Below are 13882 nucleotides of genomic sequence, written 5' to 3'. Positions count from 1 at the left end.
TGGTACATGCGTTCAGATTTCTAACATGAGTCTTTTTATATGAATGGGTCCTTAAGAGAATCTCTTGTGACTCAAGAGAGAGTCTAAAAATTATAGATCAACTAAACAGGAGCCTAGAAGTTACCACTTGAGTTAGAATTACAGATCAGACAAACAAGAAGTATGGCTCCATACCAAGATATAACAAACACTAGATCAGAACTCCCCACTACTTCTTGGTCTGCCTAAAGCCTAGATTATGCCAAGAATGGACACTGTTGTAGATAATAGGTTATAAAAACAAAAGGTCTGATTTTGTTAGCATTGAGCTAAGCAGGGTAGTATTGGTAAGTAGGTAGATAAATAGCATGACCAGATAATAAGTCAGGGGCTAGTGACACAGAGAGATGACATTTTGCTGAAATGAACTGCCGAGGTTGAGTAGCTGGAAAGAAAAATTGAGTGTTGTCTCAAAGTTAGGAGGTGGAGGAAAAATGATATTCTGTGCTCAATGGTTCGTCTAAGACTAAGAAGTGCTTATGAGCAAGATGTTGGATCCATCTCATCTTGTTTTATCATCTTGAGCAGCCCACTTATCGTCTTATCAGGCCATTGATCATACAATGAATGCAAAAAAAAGTTGGGAATGGAACTAATTATAAGTCAAAAATCAGAATAGATAAGATCTGTCCTGTGCAAACTGGAGGCTGATAATTTAAGAGAGCAGAAAGAACAGATGCTGACATCTTACGGAGCAATGACTTCTAGTCATAGAATTAAGGATCCCCAGGGAGCCCCTAAACTATCCCCAGAAATGTTCAGATCCACATGCATTCCAGAAACTTTCAAATGATGAACAACATGTTTATATATATTGCTATATATATAATGTCTGTAGTACTATAAGATTAATGAAATATAAATTAATTTTTAAATGTATTATTTAATTGAATTCATAGAAGCTTATTTTTATTAATGTGTTTTCTCAGTAATTGCAAATACTAAAATATAACTACTATCACACACTGGTCTGAGAAAATGTTAGAAAATGTTCCTTGTAGTCATACAGATTGAGAACTACTGTTTTAGAAGAAAAGACAGAAGCAATATCACCCCCAAAGAAGCAACTAGAATTAGTGGGGATGAAATGAATGCAGTGTGGTAAAGTAAACAGTACTTGGGCTCTGTCATTAGTTCAGGTGCCCTCTGCACCACTTCCTAGCTGTGGGATCTTGGGCAAATTATCTTTCTATGGCTGTTTCATCAATGTTAAAATTGTTATAGTATTATCCAAATATAGTACTATCGCAAGGATTAATGATAAGGCACATAATAGCTACTCAATAAATTGTAACCATTATAGCTACTTCAAAAGAGAAGGTTACTAATAATATTGAGAAATAAATGAGATGCAAAATAAGGAACAGTAAATAATGTTGAAATATTGATCAGAGAAACGTAAACACAGAGTCAAGGTATAGAGAGATAAGAACTTTACTCCAGATCTGCACTAGGTTGGTGAATATAAATACATGACTTAACCTGTGAACTCCAGTTGCTTCCTCAGTAAAATGAAAATAATTGAACTCGGCTTTATAATCCTATCATTTTCCTATGGCTATTTTTAGGGAAAATAAGACTGTGAATCTCAGATACAGGAGTTGTTTGAGCTGTTGAGTAATTATTGCGCATTCTCTCCAGCTTCCTATTCTCTGCGCCAACTTCCCCTCTCCACCAAGGTCTCACAGAACCTAGAAACAGGGACCAAGCCTGAAGCCAGCCATATTACAACCTATAGGGCTCCAGGAGTTCTCTCCAAGTCAGATGTGTGGGATTCAGAATAAATTTTCCAGTCACTATTGGTAATTACTTACCCATTCTACAATAAATATGCAACCAAGGCCTGTTGCATCCCCTAAATGCTATGAAATCGACATCTCTCAGTCACGATCCCCATTCATTACCACAGTGTTTGCTTGCTTACTTTCCTTTCACATTCTTTCTCCTTCCACAACTACTCCTGATTACTTTACAATACACATAACACTTTGTTACTAATAGCTGTATAAAAATAATGCTGTACAATTGAAAATAACACTGTAAAAATATACTATGATTTGTTATACCATGATTAAGCTCCTACTTAAGTGAAATTTTATCTGATTCCCAAGTTTTATCTCTGTGAAAAATGCCCCCTCACACAAAAAATATCAACTTACATGTCTTTTATGCAGTCATGCTTTTATTTCTATAGGATAGGGTCCCACTGTATAGTATTTCTGGTTGAAAGATGTGTTTTTAATTTTAATAACTATTGCTCAGTTGATTTCCACAAGAGCCTGCAACAATGCATATTTCTACCATTAATATATGAAAATATTTTTTCTATGATCCTCACCAGCAATACGTGTTATCATTCTTTTTTGTAATTTCTACCAATATGGTGGATGTAAAATAAGTTCTCAATATTAGTTTATTTCCTTGAAAATTGGGTATAAATTGGGTATAAAGGGGGACTCAACTTATTTCCAGATATGTATTTGTGATTTGAATTTGCTCTTCTCTGAAATACCTGTTCATAACTTTTGCTTGTTTTCCTACTAGGTGTTTTATTTCTTTGTTATCAGTTTTAAGAACTTCTGTTATAGATGGTCACCATAAACTATGCATACTGGCCATATACGTTGAAAATAAAATATTTTCCCAAAATAATGTTTATCTACTGGATTTGCTTTTGCTACACACAAAAATATTTAAACTTTACATAGGTAAGTATGGCTACATTTTATTTTAAATTTTCAGTATTGCCTTTTTATTTAGAGTTCTATTTAAATTCCCTAAATTTCCTGAAACATTATAACCTTTTTTATATGTTTAAATTATAATGCTGCTAAAATTTCTTTGACTATAGTGTGAAATAGAGATTCAAATGTGTTTCTTTTCAGATGGTTAGTCATTTGGGCAGTGCCATTTATAAATTGAACCATTATCTTCCTATCAAATTGACTGTCCAGTTTTGTAGTATATTATATTTGCATGATTACTGGAAAGCTAAGCTAATGTTTAAACTGTTTTTATTATAGTGACTGAAAGCAGTTAGACTATTGTATTCAGTTCTTCATTCTCACTTGCCATGTGACCCAGCAGTGAATATAGTTCCCACATCCCACTGATGTTGGGCCTGGCCATGTGACTTGTTTTGGCTAAAAGAGAATGGGTGGAAGTGACAGTGTGCTAGTTTCAAGCCAAGGCCTTTGTCCTCCAGTGAATTGTGATGATAAGAACATGCCCTACATCCCACATGATCCGAGAAAAATGTGAAGACAGATCTGAAACCAACCTGAAACCTGGATTCAAGCCCAGTCAGCACAAAGCATGAGGAAAAGCCATCCCAGACAACCTGCAGAAATACGAGAAGAAGAAATGCTTGTTGCTGTAAACCACTGAGTGTTATGCTGTTTGTTACATGTGATTATGGCAACAAAATTCGATCAATAATATGACTATAGTATCACTTACAATGTAGCAAGGGAACCCATACCTATTTTTTTTCATGTATTTTTAGCTATACTCAAATATAAATCTTTTCATGGGAAATTTAATATCATATATAATCCAAAGGTTTAAAAAAACAAAACAAAATTAAGTTGCTATTACATCACGTCTTTCCATTTTATTCAGATCTTTTTTATGTTCTGTAATGTAATAAGTAAGTCTTTTATCACATAGTTTGTCTCTTTAGAAATGGATTATTTCTCCAATTCTATTTCTAGTTTGTTATTGTCAGTAAAGATAAAGGTAATAATTTCTGCATATTAACCTTATTTCTAAGCTACCTCATCAAATTCCCATATTAAAGCTACTAATTTTCTTTACTAGAGTATTGAATTTTTAAGATATCTAATCATATCAGCAGAATAAAAGATGACTATATCTCTTTTTCATAGTTACTGAAATTTAATTTTATTGTCTTATTATGTTCAATGTAACGCATAGTCTTGGTGGACAGCATTATGGAAGGCACCAGAACTGCAACTTGGATGAGGAGCTAAAAATACAAACAGAAATGTTATGGAGAATATAAATACATTATTATATTAGAATTGAGTGTAAAAGGATTTAGCAATGCTGAAATACTGGAGTTAAACTGTTAAGTACAAATATAGAATAAAAATAAAACAAAACACAAACTTCGAAAAAGAAAGATATTTCACTGTCTAGCACTAAGAAGTCTACCAGGAAAGTCATATTACCTGTCAAAATATCCATGTGTTATCAAGCTGCTTTATTACCTAGTACTTAGATTTGACCTTTGAACACTTTTCATTATAAGCAACACCGTTCTTCGGGGCAGGAGAAAAAAATCAAAATGGGTCTGGAAAATGTTGCTAGAAAAATGCTTTTACAGAATTAAAATTTTTTAAAAAATTTTTATTCAGTCTACTTAAACTAAAAAAAAAAAAAAATTCGCACATTTCTCCCACTCCTCACTCCCTCTCTTGCAATCACCTATCTGTTCTCTGTATCTATGAGTTTGGTTTTTTTGTTGTTGTTTTGACAAAATTCACATATATGAGATCATATAATATTTATTTTTTTCTGATACTTTTAAAACATCTGGGGTAATGCTGAAAACACAAAGGAATATCTAAAGGGGTTCACGCTAACCAATTATATAACATGAGAATCAAAAGGAAAATAAAAATTCTGGTTGACTAGAACAGGTTGTGTTTGGAAAAAACCATTCATCTATAATGATACTCAAAATAGAAAAAATGTAAAAAAAAATTGATGAATTTATATAGTTTTAATGAGAGAGGAGTATTGATCTATGCAGGTCTTCCGTTTATTTAAGTATATGTATTTGTTTGCAGAGAATACAAAACACATTTTCTGTATCTAAGTAGATTGAAGAGAGAAAACTGGAAATGGACTGAATAATATCAGAGAACTTGGCTTATAATGAAAATGAGCATGATCTATATGAAGAAAATTTTCCATTGCTTCTGAGGAATATAAAAAATAAACAAATGAAAATGCATGCCACATTTTTTATAGGAAGACTCAACATCATAAAAATATCAATTTTTCTCAATTTAGCCTATATATTGTGATCTCCCAATAACAATAAAGTTTGGCTTGTTTTGTTGGACTGGACAATCTAATTCTAAAATTTGTAAGAAAATTTCTTCAAAAAAATAAACAATTTTGAAAGTATATTTCCTAACACATACTAAAACAAACTGCTAGAAAAACAGTAAGTTTAACAGTTTAGAAAGTTCCAGAAAAATATGGAAATCATAAAAAGACTTCACAAATGATAAGAAAAACTTCAAATAAGTGGGAAAAATTATTCACGAATGATATTGGAGAAAAAGGTAATGATCTAAAACATTGTAAAGTTTGGTCCCAAATGCACTAATTACATTTAAATAAATGTAATAAAGTTTTAAAAAATTAAAACTAAAATCATAAAATTATTTAAATATCTTATAAATATTCTGTCTCAAGTTAAAGAAACCTTTTTTCTGCTGGTTTGCTGGGGTTTTTGTTTTTAGTGGATGCTGAAGAATTTTCAGAGTTTTTGTTTTTGTTTTGCTTGAGATCAAAGTCCACTTTTCCAATTTAATATAAATGTGATGAATAATATATCTAAATTCTCTTTTCTAACCCATTCTTCCATTTCTGTGATAAAGAAAAATTAGTCATGATTTACTAACATATTAATATACTTTACTGTGTCAGGGAAGAAGTAATTTTCTCTACCCTTCTAGGTTCTTCTTGCTGGTCTAAGAATTAAACTGACATGTCACAGATTAACAAGATTTGATATGTACAGATGTTCCACAAGAATTGGGGCGGTCCCAAGGACAAATCGGCCAGTTGAGGCTTATAGGCTAAGAAGCGGGTAGTGGTGTGAGATTTTAAAGGAAGGCAATTCATATGGAGATCAAAAAGCACATGTGGTAAAAAAATGTTTTCTGGGCCATGCAGAGACAATGGGACACAGAGTGGACCCTAATGTCTAGGCCCTGCTAAGTCTCCCCTACCACCAACTTATATTCTTTGTAGATATCTTTGGTGATAACTCTATTCTAGAACAGCCCTTTTATCTAAATTCTTTTAGGCAGTTAAAGGGGAGGTAACAAGAAAAAGTTCCTGAGTCTTTTGTTTCTTAAAAATAAGAAACCTAAATTAATCCCCACGCCAAAGAGACACATTTTAAGGTGTCTCTTTGTTTGTTCCCCTACAGCTGGTTTGCAAATATTTTCCTTGGAACTATTATATCTATGATCACAAGTGACATTGGTCTATGATTTTGTTTTTTCATACTATGTTTGGTTTAATATCAAAGTTATATTGGTCTCATAAAATAAGTAGCAAAATATTTCTTCTTTTTCTATTTTCTGGGAGAGCGCGTATAAAATTAGAACAGTATGTCCATTATTTGGTAGAAGGCATCAGTATATCTATTTGGATTTCATTTGTTTTTTATGGGAAAATTTTAACTTCTTATTTGATTTCTTTAATAGCATTGGGACTATTCTGGCTTACTACTTTGTCTTGAGTAAATTTCAGAAAATTGTATTTTTCTATGGGATTGTCAATTTCATCAAGTTCTGTTCTCTACCTTAACTGCTATATAACAAACCATTTCAAAACCTAGTGGATTAAAATAACACAATAATTTATTGTGCTCACTAATCTGCTGTTGGACTCCATGCGGGAATCTCTACAGAATTGCTTGGATTCAATAAAACAAGATGGATTGGCTCCAGGCCTGAGTGTTCCAAGAGAAAGGAAATGAAAACTGCCAATCTCCTAAAGTTTGAGTCCAGAAAAAGAGCACATCATCATTTTCCACATTGTCTTAGTCAAATTATCATAGAGCCCTTCCAGAATTAAGGACAACAGACATAGATCTCTTGATAGGAATGTCAAGAAATTTCTTCAATCACAACAATTTAATCATATAGAATTATTCATAGTTTTATTACTGTTTAAATATCCTATCTATAGTAACATTTCCATTTTCATTCCTATGTTTGTCCCTCCCCTCCTTTTTTTTCCAGTCTTTCCAGTTAATTTTTGTCTCTTTTCATGGAATCAAATTTTAACTTAGTTGATTCTGTCATAGTCTTATTATTTTATTATTAATCTTTATCTTTTTCTTTCAGTGATTCATTTCATGTATTTTTTTTAAGGATAATTCTGGCACTATTGTAATTTCTTCTTTTGGATTACCTTTCATTTAATACAAGCAATTAAAGTAATGTATTTTTCCTTTAAGTAACCACAGACAAGAGATACCATAGTAGGCCTCACTTTTATTCTTTGAAAGGCCTTCTTACAAGGTTGGGTCTTGCCTGGGCCCTAGGAACCTAGATTTTTGAGAGGGTTCCTCCCATTAACTGATAAGAATGACTCTCTGTGCCTAAAATGTTTGTACAAACAATATGGTATATCCTGAACACCTGCTTTCATTATGAGTGTCTGGAATTTGGGTACTTGTACAACAAGGGGTACCTATGTAATGAGTCTCCAATAAAAACCCTGGTCACTGAGTCTCTGAGAGTCCCTGATTGGCAACATTTCACATGTATTGTCAAAAGTCTTTGCTGGGTGAATTAAGCACATCCTGTGTGATTCCACTGAGAAAAGTCTCTTGTAAACTTGCTCTTGGTTTCCCCCAAACTGTGCCCCACCTCCATGCTTTTTCTCTTTGCTGATTGTGCTTGGTACCCTTTTGCTGTAAGAAATGATAGCCATGAGTACAACTATATGCTGAATCCAGCGAGTCCTCCTAGTAAATTATTGAGCCAGAGTATCGTTCTGACTTCCCCCAACTAAAGTGGTAACACTTTAGTTTTATAGTTATATATTTTAATATATAGTTTATTCATAATCACTCATTACTTTCTAATGTCCATTATGATTTTTTTTCTTGGGCCCATTATTTATTTGGAAAGAAATTTTTAAATAGTTACAATCTTTTTCAAATGTTTTATTATCAATTTATAGCCTAGTTGCACTGTGGTCAGAAAGCTGATATATGATATTAACTCTCTGATATTTTTGAGACTTACTTCAAGGCCTAGTATATGTTCTATTTTCATAAGTGATGCAGGTGTGCTTAAAAAAAAGTGTATACTATCAAATCATTATTTGCAGTTATATGTATACATGTGCAAATGATAAAACCTGGATTTCGGGATAGATAAATTACTAAAGTCTCTCTCACTGGATCAATTTTCTTTTAAAAGTTGCTCTTATTGGTATTTTCTAGAAATTCCAAGCAATAAGAAATCTAATATGGGGAAATAGGCACCTCCAAAACAATCAGAAAACCTGACAGATCAAAAGTCAAAGAAAATCATTGCAAGTTTTAAGGAAATCAAGACATTGTATAAATGACAAAACTATCATGATGATTTTAGCTCCTGCAGCCCTGAGATGGGTGATTCACGGAAGACCCAGATGCCTTTTGTGATATTATAACTTAAAATAAAAAATACATATTTGGTCTTTACCCCGTTTCCTGGCACAGAGTTCCTAAAACACTTGAAATTTCCTAAATGATCAGAGAGTGATAAAGGTGTCTTTTGTTAATCACAACAAGCCCTTTCAACCACATCTGAATTTACGTTAATGAAGTGACCTTATTATAAATTATAGCTCTAGAGATCACAAATTCTTCTCTTTATCTGGTTTAGTCTTTTAATTCATATATCTGCCTCTGTTAAATATCCATATGAAACTCCTGTTTCTATGAATTCCCTATGAGTTCTATCTTTTAATAGCTGATATCAGGTCCCTCACACTTAGTATATCCAGCTATAGACTTTATTTCAATCTTGTATCTTATTTTATTTATTTATTTTTCTTTTTTTAGTAGTTTTTTTTTCAAATTATAACTGATTCCTCTTTCCCCTTTACAATTTGTGAGCTCTGTATTTTTTCCTTTGACTAGTGTTTACCTTATTTCCATATTCTCATATTTGAATGCACATTTTTCTATTATTAATCATATACAAACTATCCAACTATTTCTTCTCAATAAGATGCTCTATTTCCCCAATTTCCTATACTCATGCCTATAGAACACTTTTATTTTACCACCTACTTCCTCCCATGTCCTAGGTTACACTAAGATATGTTTAGTTCAAGTTTATTCCCTTGCAGTATGTATGATTTAAATATATTACATCACTTATTATTATTTATTTGGGGGGTAGGGGGAGAGCAAGAGGTATCCTATATATTCATCTTTTCCTATAACTTTATACTTTTATACTTCATCTTTTTTAATCTTGAGGACTCCCATTTGGGTTATGTGTTATTTAGTTAGAATATTTTCTTGAGTATTTTTACCAGATTGTTTTTGTTCAGAGGCAATATAGTCTCTATTCACAAATACTTGTCTTTCACCCTAGCAGCTGAATACCTTGGCTGGGTATAAGATTCTCAAGTTATATTCCATTGATCTAATTTGTTAGTATAATTTCACCTTTTGCTGACTTCTAGTGTTGAAGATTTAAAAAGTCTAAGCTGGCTGAATACTATTTTTTTCCTGTTTAAGTATCTCATGTTGTCTACTGTTATGCTTATAAGACTTTCTCTTTATTCTTGGAGTTAGGGATTTTACCAAACAAGGTATGTCTATGTGTATCTATTTTCTTAATCATCTTGACTGAAATTTGGTGAGACATTTCAATCTACAGAATCAATTCTTTATTTAGCTCAGGGAAATTTTCTTCTAATAATTATTTAATTATTGACTTCTTCCTTCTGTTCCCCATTTTTTCCTTCTGGTACTCCTATTATTCGTATATTAATTTCTCTTAATCTCTTTTCTAAGTATCTTATTTTCTCCAAGATTTATATTTCTTTGATCTTTTCTTTTGTTTCATCACTTGATTTTTCAGGCTACTAATTCAAGCTTCAACAATGACTATCTTCAACTACAATTCTCTAATAATAACTTTTAAATCTTTTTTTTTTTTTGCTGTTTAAATCCAAGAAAAACAAGATAAAATTATCAGAAGGTTGGTACAGAGCACATAACACTGTGGGATTTAAAATATATGTCAAACACTTAGCATTGGGAAGTGTTTTCAGCTAATTCTAAAGGTTCAATATCTAAATTCCATTTCCTCAGAGGAACTGAAATACTAAACAAATTACTAAGGAATGAGCAATAAGAAATCAGTAATCAAAGCTGGAGTAAAAGTAAGAATAGCACATTGAAAATTTGGCGGGAATTCTGTCATTATTATAGAAACCAAGGTTCAAAATTAAATAATCAGGAAGCTCAACTTGTTGCTCTATCTAAATAAAAGATGACTGCTCTATTTGGAGAATGAAGATCCAGGTGTAGCAGGAGTCTGAGAATTAAACTGGTCCTGTCTGCTTCTAGAGTAAAATTGCTCTCTCAAACTCACAAACTAATGGAATTAGGGTTTGCAGGGCAGATGAGCAAGGATGTCTCCTTATTTATATGGGTCAGGAACAATGGTTGTTTGAAAGTAAGAGAATGGCTATCATCCATATTAATAGTTGACATAACCCTTGCCCAACAATTCCAGAGTCTTCCCTGCACATTCTATTTATAGGAAATACAGAATCAGGTATACCATTTCTATAGTTGTCTGGAATAAGATGATAGATCTAGATTGAGCAGAGAAAGCAAAATTATCGTGAAGAAAGTACAGTTCACAGAACTTTTAATGCTGCAGGTGATATTCAATGTGATGGGAGGAAATAAGCCACCCCATGGTGGGAAGAGAGCATGAATCTTTCCAGAGCAAGAGAGAAATGGCCCGTGTGAGAAAAAGTTGGTTGGAGAAGTATTTGATAGGTATCATCAGTATTAGCAGAATGGTCAAGGAGAATGAGTGTAGCAAAGGTAACCTGAGAAACAACTTGGAAAATAATCAATATCCTAGATATATAAGGAATTCTGAAGCCATGAATACCAAGCTAGCAGGCATGTTTTTGCTGAGAGAAACAGCAAGAGAAATAGAAGATCAACGTACTGATAGAGTAAAGATGGATTTTCTCATCCATCTGACAAGAAGTATATGCTTCATGTGTTGTAATCTGTGGCTATTTCTAGGCCTTTGATCAGTTATAAATGTTATTTCACTATATGCATGACCTGTATGTATGGGGGGCGGGGGGGGATTCTATATAAATGATTGAGATTACTGCAATGTGCACCTCACAACTGCATCCAGTTTGTAAATAACTGAAGATTTTCTTGCCATGGCATACATCCAGGTGAATTTGATATAGGACACATTAAAACAAAATAAAAAGTTAGATCAAAGTAGTTCCATCTGGGCTTGTTATCATGTGAAGGCCATCTTGTAATGAAGAATACTCAAGAATGACATGTGAAACAATAGTTCTTCAGGTTGATGAGCTCAGTAATGAATCATGCTGTTATTTCCTTCCAGGATTGATTAAAATAGCACTTGAGTTCCTGAAAATACTGAAGTGCTTATAAATGAAGCAAGCAGATGTCTGGTGAAAAACAAGACCAGGCACGCTTCTATAGGGGTCAGCGTCTATGTGGTGAAACCAAATCTCCTCAGCAAACTCATGAATGAAAGCTTTGCTTTTATAATGAAGAATTCTGATTTTGTGAAGGAGCCTCCTCTCCAGGTGGGTTGTTTGTAACTTCTATGTAATGTAACCGTATCAATTTTAAGAATCTGTTTATAATTTATATTATTTTCATTCTCATGAATAGAGTCTGTCAAGGTATGTATTTTACCTAATCATTCATTAACTCAAGAATTACTTAATATGCACCTAATGTGAGGAAGTTTTAGTCTCAGTGGGTGAAATAAAGTTGAATCAGAACTAGCCTTGACAAGGAGGAGCACAGGAAGATAATTAATGTACGTCACTCACCAGAATATGGTATATTATGATACACTTCATAAGAAAAACATAAGGTATTATACAAATTTATTTTTGTTTTCTTTTGTTGTTAAGCCAGAGAGAGATTAGAATAGGCTACTTTGAGGATAGCATAGGTGAATTAGACTTAAAAAGAAAAGTTAAGATCTACTTGTATAAGAATAGGTAGTACAGAGAGAAAACCCAAAGATCAAAGGCATGGAGAAATTAATAATAGTAGAACTATAAAATTTGAAGAAACCACAGAGAACGTTTGATTCCAGTAATTTATAAAATATCTTGACCCAAAATAATCTCTCTCTGAACTTTTGTAGTAGTTGATTAATACTTATGATATATCACCTTATATTTTTATACCTGTATGTCCTTGTGGGCCCTTGAGACTAGGAATCATGTATGTTTTTATATTCCCACAGAAAGTATTTAGTATGTGGTTGGACAGCAAAAATGTTTGTCAGGTCAAAATAAATATATGAAAGAGAATGGTCCTAGAAATGGTGTTTGTGAAACACCTCTCGTTACTTTTTGTTCTTTTTTTCACATTGTATTAAGATTTGATTTCTGCATCTCTATTCATTCTCCTTAGGTTCTTTTATTCATTTTATTACAGTCCTTAAAAATGCACATCTCATTACTTTCTTCAATTTTCATGTGACATGACATCATTTCCTTCATGCCCCTCATTAGATTATTTAACGTGCTCATCTCATTACACCTTTCCCATCTTGCATCTCATTACACCTCTTAAACATGCACATCCCATTACACAGTCCTTACATATCTCATTACATGACTCCATTTTTGTATCTCATTGTCATTTCATTTCTGCATTTTATTACATTAAAACCAAGTTCCCATTATATCTTACATATTTTGAAAATTTATATACTCTTCTTTCTTTCTTTTATGCATCTAATTATACTGCCTCTCCTTCATATGACCAGCTCATTACACTCTTCCTTTTACCCATCTCATTTCAGCCCTGAAGGATGCCTATCTTACAGGACACTTCCTGAGACAGCTCATTAAACCATCTCATGTATTCGCCTCATTACAGCTTTTTAACATATATGTCTTATTACATAGAACTCTTGATGAATCTCATTAAAACCTCGGAAGGTACGTATCTCACTACCCTTATCCATCATATGCATCCTGTCACCATACCACAAATACACATCTCATTAAAATATTTTTTTTATTATTTTAATATGTATCTTTATTATAAACTTCCTACTTGCTAATATTTCAGTACTTCACTACATTTTTGTATTTCTATGGATAATATGAATGACCACAAATCTTTCAAAAAAAGGATTTTCTTAAATAGTGTTTCATATGTCTTTCAAAGATTATGTTATTATACTGATGCTTCTCAAACTTGGTACCCTGGGGATGTTAATAGCTAGGCAGTAAAAATATGTTCGAATAACTTCGAGTTAATGATAATAAGTTTATAAGTGTACATGGGTTAATAAAAAATTAACTAATTAAATAAAAATTTTTTGCATTCTTATTTCAGGACTACTTGGAGACTTTTATATGCTATTAAGAACTATGCATATTCATGAAAGAACTCTGGCCTACAGCATTTCTCAAATGGATCAGCCACTCATTCTAGCCAGAGACCATATATTAACTGTTTCTAGAACTTGTGTCCCATAGAGCACAATTTAAGAAAGGCTGCATTGTAATATTTTATATACATACATACCTATATGCACATCTATATATAGTTCCATTTTTACCACTACTTATTTTACTTGCAGCCCTACATTGCTTCCTAGAACTAATGACACTTGCATAAGTGATTCATTGATTAATATCTCATTATAGTAGTTCCTAAACTTTGGTGGGTAGCAGAGTCAGCTGAGGAACTTGGAAAAAATACAAAGGCCCTGGCCCCATTCTATTTTTAGCAAGCCTGGGCTTTTGTGTTCTTTGTTAGCTATCCAGGTGTTTCTGATACACATCA

General features: G+C 32.7%; 1 long non-coding RNA gene across 1 annotated transcript in view; it reads right to left on the bottom strand.

The window, feature by feature from the left end:
- Nucleotides 1-3381, bottom strand: part of LOC120608548 (uncharacterized) — a 59541-nt gene extending 56160 nt beyond the window's left edge. Inside the window, exon 1 of the long non-coding RNA XR_005654418.1 lies at nucleotides 3320-3381. This is a non-coding gene — a long non-coding RNA (uncharacterized LOC120608548). The remainder of the gene's footprint in view (nucleotides 1-3319) is intronic.
- Between the last annotated feature and the right edge of the window lie 10501 nt (nucleotides 3382-13882).

This window comes from Pteropus medius, unplaced genomic scaffold (assembly GCF_902729225.1).
Source record: "Pteropus medius unplaced genomic scaffold, Ma_sr-lr_union100, whole genome shotgun sequence".
Classification (NCBI taxonomy): domain Eukaryota; kingdom Metazoa; phylum Chordata; class Mammalia; order Chiroptera; family Pteropodidae; genus Pteropus; species Pteropus medius.
The sequence above is the reverse complement of the archived record's forward strand: the minus strand, read 5'-3'. Positions and strand labels throughout refer to the sequence as shown.